This window comes from Schistocerca piceifrons, chromosome 5, assembly GCF_021461385.2.
Source record: "Schistocerca piceifrons isolate TAMUIC-IGC-003096 chromosome 5, iqSchPice1.1, whole genome shotgun sequence".
NCBI classification, from domain to species: Eukaryota; Metazoa; Arthropoda; class Insecta; order Orthoptera; family Acrididae; genus Schistocerca; species Schistocerca piceifrons.
In genome coordinates, this window is record NC_060142.1 from 412446582 (window position 1) to 412455312 (window position 8731).

At 42.4% G+C, this 8731-nt stretch overlaps 1 non-coding gene across 1 annotated transcript; it reads right to left on the reverse strand.

Annotated features, from left to right (window-relative positions):
* Window positions 1–4967: 4967 nt before the first annotated feature.
* Trnat-agu lies at window positions 4968–5042 on the reverse strand. Its single transcript has one exon. It is a non-coding gene; the product is annotated as a tRNA-Thr (tRNA).
* Between the last annotated feature and the right edge of the window lie 3689 nt (window positions 5043–8731).

Genomic DNA, 8731 nt, shown 5'->3' on the forward strand with positions numbered 1-8731 from the left:
GCAGGCTATGGCGATGCATCCGGCAACGTCTATATGAGACAACAAGTCTCTGGCACAGTTCTTAGATCGGTTACTGCTGCTACAATGGCAGGGTATCATGATTTAAGTGAGTTTGAATGTGGTGTTACAGTCGTCGCACCAGCGTTGGGACATAGCATCTCCGGGGTAGCGATAAATTGGGGACCAGTTCACGAGTGCACCGTGGATATCAGAAATACGGTAAAACGTTAAATCTCCGATATCGCTGCCGCCGGAAAAAGATCCTGCAGGAACGGGACCAATGACGACTGAAGAGAATGCTTAATCGTGACAGAAGTGCAGCCCTTCCGCAAATTTCTACAGATTTCAATGCTGGGCCAACAACAAGCGTCAGTGTGGCAAACATTCAACGAAATATCAGCGATACGGGCTTTCGTAGCCAAAGGCCTACTCGTGTACCCTTGACGATTGCACGACACAAAGCTTTACGCCTCGCCTGGGCCCGTCTACACCAACACTGTTGATGACTGGAAACATGTTGCCTGGTCGTACGAGTCTCTTCTCGAATTGTATTGAGAGGATGGACGTGTACGGGTATGGAGACAACCACATGGATCCATAGACCCTGCATGTCAGTAGGAGAGTTTTCAAGCTGGCGGAGGCTATGTAATGGAGTGGGCGTGTGCAGTTGGAGAGATATCGGACCCCTAATACGTCTGGACACGACTCAGAGGTGACACGTACGTAAACATCCTGTCTGATGACCTGAATCCATTTATGTCCATTGCGCATTCCGACGGACTTGGGCAATTCCAGCAGGACAACGCGACGCCCCACACGTCCAGAATTGCTACAGAGGGGCTCCAAGAACATTCTTCTGAGTTTAAACACTTCCGTTGACCGCCAAATTCTCAGACATGAACATTATTGAGCATATCTGGGTCATCAGCCCACTAGAATTAGAACTACTTAAACCTAACTAACCTAAGGACATTACACACATCCATGCCCGAGCCAGGATTCGAACCTGCGACCGTAGCAGCCGCGCGGCGCCGGACTGTAGCACCTAGAACCGCTCGGCCATAACGGCCGGCTGCTCAGAAGAGATCTCCACCCCTCGTATTCTTACCGATTTATGAACAGCCCTGCAGGATTAATGGTATCAATCCCTCCAGTGCTAATTCTGACATTAGCCGAGTCCATTCCACGTCGTGTTGCGGCACTTCTGCGTGCTCGCTGGGGTCCTATACGATGTTAGCCAGGTGTACCAGTTTCTTTGGCTCTTCAATGTAGTTGGGCTACTGGTAACACTGTGGAACTCACGCGTGGTTCGTATCGCTGACTTCATGCAATTTTTTATACCCACACTCTGAAATGTTCGACTCTCCCTTTCTGTCAATACATGAGGTCTGCTTGGTCTGGGATTAGCTGGGATCATTCCTTCGCATTTCCACTTCACAGTCACAACATCAACAGTCGACTGGGGCAACTAAACAAGATCTGACATGTTCCTGATGTATTTGTTGGTAATTTCCAAGAATGATTGCCTATCGAAGTCATGGGGTCCAAACGATTCATATATAGCGTGCGATCGTAAATCGATCATTCGACTCCTCTGATCAATTATTTCTGATCGTCATTTTTATCTGTTTTGATCGTTCCCTTAGTTGCTCTAAATTGCATACCTCCGAGAATTATTCGTGAGTTTCTAGAGAAACCCAGACGATTTATGTCGTTATTGAGTTGGATGTCTGGTGAACTTGACGTTTCTTCGGTGGATTCTCTCACATGGAAGAATCTAATTCCATGTTTATCCAGCGTAGAAAATTGTTCGTTTCAGGAAGAATACATGGTTCAACTCATCCAAATTACCCATCCAGACCACCGTAATCGACTTTCACATGACGACAACACCGACGACGAGTAAGGTAAGTCGTTTCCTTTACAGTGACAAGTATCTTTGACGCTTTTCTTTCGTCGTTATAGTAGTGCCCAACGTAAAAATACTCTTAACGGCCGCCAGCAGAGTCGCATGATCGATTTACGATCGCACGCTCCATATGTAACGTTTGGACCCCTCGACTTCGATAAGCAATCTTTCTTGGAAATTGACATCCAAAGATTAGTTCACGTTCGAAGTCTCACTTGACCCATACATTCTGCTGTTAATGTTTCTCTACTGACAGTACCCCCCGCTTCCTTTTATACTGATGGATCCGCCTCTCTTGACAGCTAGTGGTCAATTTCCGTTACATACGGATGTCTAGGTACATTTTCTGCTCCGTAGTAGAGTTGGTATAGATGTCTGCCTTGAGGAGGACCCAGTTCGATTCCCGGTACTGCCAAGGAGCTTTCTGTGGTGGGAGAACTGGTACTGGGTGCTCTCAGTCTCATGATGGAAAGTGTGCAAAACGGCCGATAGAGCTGTTTGGTGACCATTTGCACCTCCATACAGCACGCACATGTCGCCGCAAGGCAGAGGATGATAGGCGACCGACAGACATCCCTTGCGCCTCCATGGCTTGCACGAGGAGCTCGTCCGGATACTTTTGATCAGATACCGAACATGGACCAGTAAACTATATAATATTTTACAGTGTTCATTATACGTATAGATAATGCCCACATTCAATGTAAAATCGTATATAAAATCATAAATACACACAAATAGTTCCAAAGCACAAACCAAATACCGCGAAAACATTACTTATAAACAATTAAAAATTACGAATAACATGAAGAGTTCGTATTGCAACTGCCAGAAAGACAAGAACCATCCTACCGCTCATGAAAATGAGTCAGAACTATCAGAGGAACTCTCCACGGATATGGGTATACTTTCGTCTTCTTCTAGGCATCTAATCGTATCGGTATTGACCACAGCCAGACTGGCAACCATCGAGATGTTTCGCTGCATCCAGTTTCAATCGCTCTACATGAATTGTGGGTAGCGATGATAATGTCCATACTATGACTCATCGAAATAAGACGTTACACACTACTGGGAATATGCGTAATTCAGTTCCTCATTACGCGTCACTGTTTGTGAGTACAAAAATCAAGATAAATGGTAATTAAGTACGTTTTAAACTTTCAAAGAGATTGTAACGGGCACTCTAAAAATTATTGCACCCATCTGTTTAACGTATCACACACTAAGCGGCAGAGTGGCTCTTTTTGTTATTCATACGAAAGCAACCAAAGTGTTGCAAGACATAGAACATTGATATATCTCTGATTCAGAGAACGACAAAACACAGTGTTCTTATGAATTGTTGGAGTGCTATATTTTCAACCGAACTGGACATGACATCATAATGATATCTTTAACAGGGATCTCAAACTTTCGCTTCTGGCATTGCGTTGTACATCCATCTAGCTGGCAGAGGGTATGCTGTTGTTGGAGAACATAATGGTGCTCCGGACCGTCGTGTGCACTTGAATACATATGAATAGACACAATACTGTCCCAATTATGCGGAGCCTTACACGGCAACACATACGTAGTGCTCTGGTTATAACGTCAGTCTGAATGTAGTATGAGCAGCTCCACAACGAGAATGTGTGTGTTATAAAGGAGAAGCACACAACAGGGGACCGAGTGCGTATGATGCTCTAAAAGCTGACAAAACGCAGGAAAGTTTCCAGCGTAAACTGTAGGAAGGAAAGGGAAATTACGGTTCAGTGTCCCGTTGATGAGGAGGTCATTAGAGATGGAACACAACCTCCCGGACTACGAAAGAAAGCTGGCAGTATTCTTTCAAGGCCACCATCCCACCATTTATCTTAGGTGATTTAGCGAAGTCACAGGAAACCTAAACCTACAAAATCTGTTCAAAAAATAACTGGAATTTTATAGTTTCGTGCTATTTTTTGCTGTGTTGGTCAACATTCCTGAAAAGTATCTGTACTGTGTTCGGCCATATCGAGTATGATCCATATTATTTAACAAGAGGACAGCTACCCGCCTTCATTTGATGTCTACATGCACAAAACGACGGTAGAACTACTGGCAGCTCAAAATAGTTACAGAGCTGTCACTGCACAAGCAGAAAATAAATGAAAATTTGAGTGTGTTGACGACATCTCCGCACATGTTTACTATTTTAATTCTTATGCAAAGGCAATACTGTATAGATTTTGTTATTCAGGCATGTCATAATTAATTCTCGTGAGTGATTAATGGGAAAGACCGTTCTTAAACTATCCGCTCAAAAAAATAATGGACAAGGAACACACGACACGAGTTATTTAAACGAGGAGTGCGCTGACAAGCTGCTGTAAACAACCCAACAGACGCCAAAATTTCCGCGACCCAGCTGTATCGTCTTACGTCAGTTAATGGATTACGTCACATACTTTCAACAGAATTCCGTCTTGTGCAGCTCGGAAAGCGAGTAGACGACTACAGTGTTGTACAATCCCGTTGCATATCAAACACGTAAGATAATTTCCTATCTTTACTGATGGATGACTTTACGTTATTTCGTGCTATGCGACTGAGGGGAAAGGAAGTACTTGTTTCCCCAGTTTCATACTGACTATTTTTTCTGTTGTATTATTCTTTCCCGCTACAGATCTCTAGTCTCCCACAAAGTATTTCATTAATTCCTATAATTGTACAGCGATAATAGTTCTTAGCCTTATTTCAGTCGGATAAGAATAAATCGGTTTGTACTTTGCTTACAATTAGACACGATATTGTCCACTTTCCCATAATTAACGAAGCCAGGACCCACTACAATCTTTCTTGAAGCTGTTATTGTTGCACTATCGTTACCAGTATAGAAAGAGTTGTTTCATGTCACTAATTTCTACTAGGTCTGACATCAACTTGTCCCTGCATACATTGGGAATATGTACGGAATGAGCATTCAGATGCGCAAAACAGAATATTTATCAACATGTCATGTGACTTCAAGACATAAAGGAATTAAAGATATTAGCTGCCTGTGAATATTGATTTATATCAATGGGGCAAGCTTAAATGTTTGCCGAACCGGGACTCGAACCCAGTTCTCCTGCATACTAGGCAGATGCGCTGACCACTACGCCATCCGGACACAGTGGCCACCACAGCCGCATGGACTATCCCAGCATGTCTCTCGTCAGACCCAAATTCTCAACTTATACCAGATACTACTGATGCTCTTTGGCCTCATTACTCGTGACATCTTGCCGATTCCCGTAAGAGTTCGACCCTGGCGTGCATCTGCACTTAAATGATCATCGGTCGTCCTCACCTTAATTATGCATTTGTTGTATGTTCTTTCAGACATGTCCAAAATGCCCCCCCCCCCCCCCAGTACACCATGGAGGAAATGTCCCAAAAACATCGAATTTGGATCTACGAGATGTAGAAAACTAGCGAGTTATCACACGCTGAAATATTGTTAGAGACAAAATTCTTCTATTGTGATATCATGCCTTTAATCTTCGTCCAACCTTATGGGAGCTAAAATGTCAATCGCACATACCAGTGCTACAGTTTGTTATTGTGACTATTTTAAGCTCAATAGTTGGGAGATCTTGGAAGTAATGACTCAGAAAGTTGTACATAAATCTTATCGAAGGTAACACTTGATCGTAGTATTTACACATTCATACTCCCACGCTTGTCTGATAAACACACTAGGTGTTCCACAGGGTTCAATCATGGGTCCCCCTCTGTTCTTGATATATGGGAAGACCTCCCTTCCTATCTGAAACAGGAAGCTAAGCTGACACTGTTTGCTGATGATACAAGCATCATTATTAATCCAGTAATAGAAACTCCAATTGAAAATGATACAAGTAAGGTCTTTGGAAAAGTCATTAATTGGCTTTCTGCAAATCGGCTTGCTCTAAACTTTGAAAAAACAAAGTACATCCAATTTTCTGCTGCAAAAAGTACAGTTCCTTCAATAAATATAACACATCAACAGAAGTTAGTAGACAGGGTAGAGAATACTAAGTTTTTGGGGTACACATAGCTGAGAATCTTAACTGGAAAATTCGTATTTTGGGTCTTCTAAAGCGACTAGGTTCAGCAACTTTTGCAATAAGAATAATTGCCAATTTTGAGGATATATAAATCAGTAAGCTAACACACTTAGCATACTTTAACTCTCTGATGTCATACGGAATAATATTTTGGGGTAACTCAACATTTACACAAAGTATTCACTGCTCAAAAGAAAGTGGTTAGAATAATGTGTGGGTTTCATAGTCGCACATCTTGTAGGCATCTTTTTGAAAGATTGGGAATTCTTACAACAGCCTCACGGTACATTTACTCACTAATGAAATTTGTTCTCAACAACATCGACCAGTTTAAAAACAACAGTGACATTCATGATTATAATAAAAGAAAAAAGAAAGACTTACACTATCCTTTAATCAACCGATCTTTGGCACAGAAAGGGGTGAAATATGCTGCTATAAATATTTTAGACAAATTACCAAATGAAATAAAATATCTGACAGACAGCAGTAATAGCTTCAAAAATAAATTGAAATCATATCTCCTTGACAACTCCTTCTATACCATAGATGAATTCTTGAATAAGAATAAATAAATTTATAAATATACTATATGCATTTTGTGCCATTTAAGGGAATGGGGTAAACAATAGAGTATTAATCTTTAACTCTGTATTGTAATATATATTAAAACAATCTTGTTTCATATGTGCATTTCTTGTGCACTTGACACGTTCCACATCATAACGGCTACTGTACCGTGCGATTGATCAATGGAACACGCAACCAACTAACTAACTATCTAATCAGCCAAAACATTTTGACCACTGCCCAGTGCGACGTCGGATGCCACCTGGTGACGTTGTGGACATGTAACGCGATAACAAAAGTATGTAAGCGGAGCAGACACCGACGAGGGATCACCCCAGCGCAGATAGGCTCCACAGATGGGGAAATCCATTGAGATAAGCGATTTTGACAAAGGGCTGAATATTATTACGCAGAGCCTGTGAACGAGTATCCCGAAAACGGCAAAGCCGGTCGAATGTTTACTTGATTCTGCCGTGAGCATCGAACACTAGGCGTTAAGTGGGTGGACGTCCACGACTCAGATACTAATCTGTGGCATCTCTGCCGAAAGAGCACAATGACTGTGCACACACAAGTGTTTTTGAACACACCGTCCATCGTACTTTGTTGAACATGGAGCTCCGCAGCAGACCACCACTACGTCTTTCACATGTTGACGCAACGACAGCGTAAATTACGATTTGAGCTGGCACAGAACCATCGGGATTCGACCGTCGATCAATGGAAACATGTTGGTTCTTCGTGTGAATGACATTTTTGCTGCACTGAGCCGATGGTCGTCTCCACAAACGCCGTCGTCAAGGTGAACGCGGCTAGGAACGTGCAGAGCCTCACGGAAGTAGGCTGGTGAGAGCAATATTATGCTATGGGAGATATTCTCCTGTGTTTGAATGGGACCTGCGCTAGTAATCGAAGACACGCTGTCATTTGTGAACCACCAGCATACCTTCAAGTTTGACGTCTTCCCCGACGGTGATGTCATCTTTCAGCAGTATAATTGTCCGTATCTCGGAGCCAGAACGGTGCTACAGTGGTTGGAGGAGCATTATAATGAACTCACGTAGATGTCTCGGCGACGAAATTCGCCTGATGTAAATCTTATGGAGCACATCTGCGTCACTATCGGGTGTCATAAGCGCGTACGCAAATCAGCGGACCGTTATTTACGCGAATTAGATGACCTGTGCGTATACATATAATGTCACATACCTCCACAAACCTACTAACAAACTATCGGATCCCTGGCACACAGAATCAGTTATGTATTTCCTTCCAAAGACGTGCAAACAAGCTATTAAGCAAGTGATCATAATGTTTTGGCTCACCAGTGTTTGTGACCACACAGTCGCTTTAATTAGTCCCACGATATCAACTCGTTACAACATGGTGTCTCGCTTTTTCTATATATAAAGGACTTCATACTAGCATGACAACTATAAAATGAACTTTTGTGGTACTTACCTAAGAAAAGAAACTTCCCCTTCTTTGATGAATTTCAATTTGGATCCGTATTGCTATTTATAATAACTAAAGGTATGAAAACAAGGCAAATTAGTGTATGATTAAAAATTCGGTCGTAGCGCAAAATGTAAACGATCAGCTGAAGGCATGTGGGAATTCCGGTTTTTTGATTCCAAAGGTGTTCCTCTGTATGTCAATCTCTTTCTTTCATGGAGGTATACACTTTATTCAGATTTCCTACTACGTACCAGAGATAAATGAATCAATAAAAGTAGTCATTAATTTCAATGCTTAATTAAGCAACTGCTAACTTTTCATCGCGAAAACGATAAGTTTTCATACCACTAGCGAAACTTAAGGCTGGGTTATGAATTTTTGAAACTCATTGAGAGCGTTACAAAGACGCCCTCAATAGCAAGAACGATCGCTCCTTGGGGACCCCTCAAGCGGATCCACTTTATGGAGGCTCGATAAAAGCGACATCGAATACGAGGAATTTATCGCGGGGGCCTAAGGTTTGTGGGAATCCGTACCCATCAAAGAATATCACATTTACGGTAGTTCAGACAACTGAAAAATGATACCGGCTCGTCCGAGGAAGTTAAAAAGCTCTCTCTCTCTCTCTCTCTCTCTCTCTCTCTCTAATCTTCCCACCACTCCATACCCCCAATCGAAGAAAACAGCTATCGCACATTAGTGCACAAGATAGTTTTAAAACAGGTCTGATAAGGATCACCCT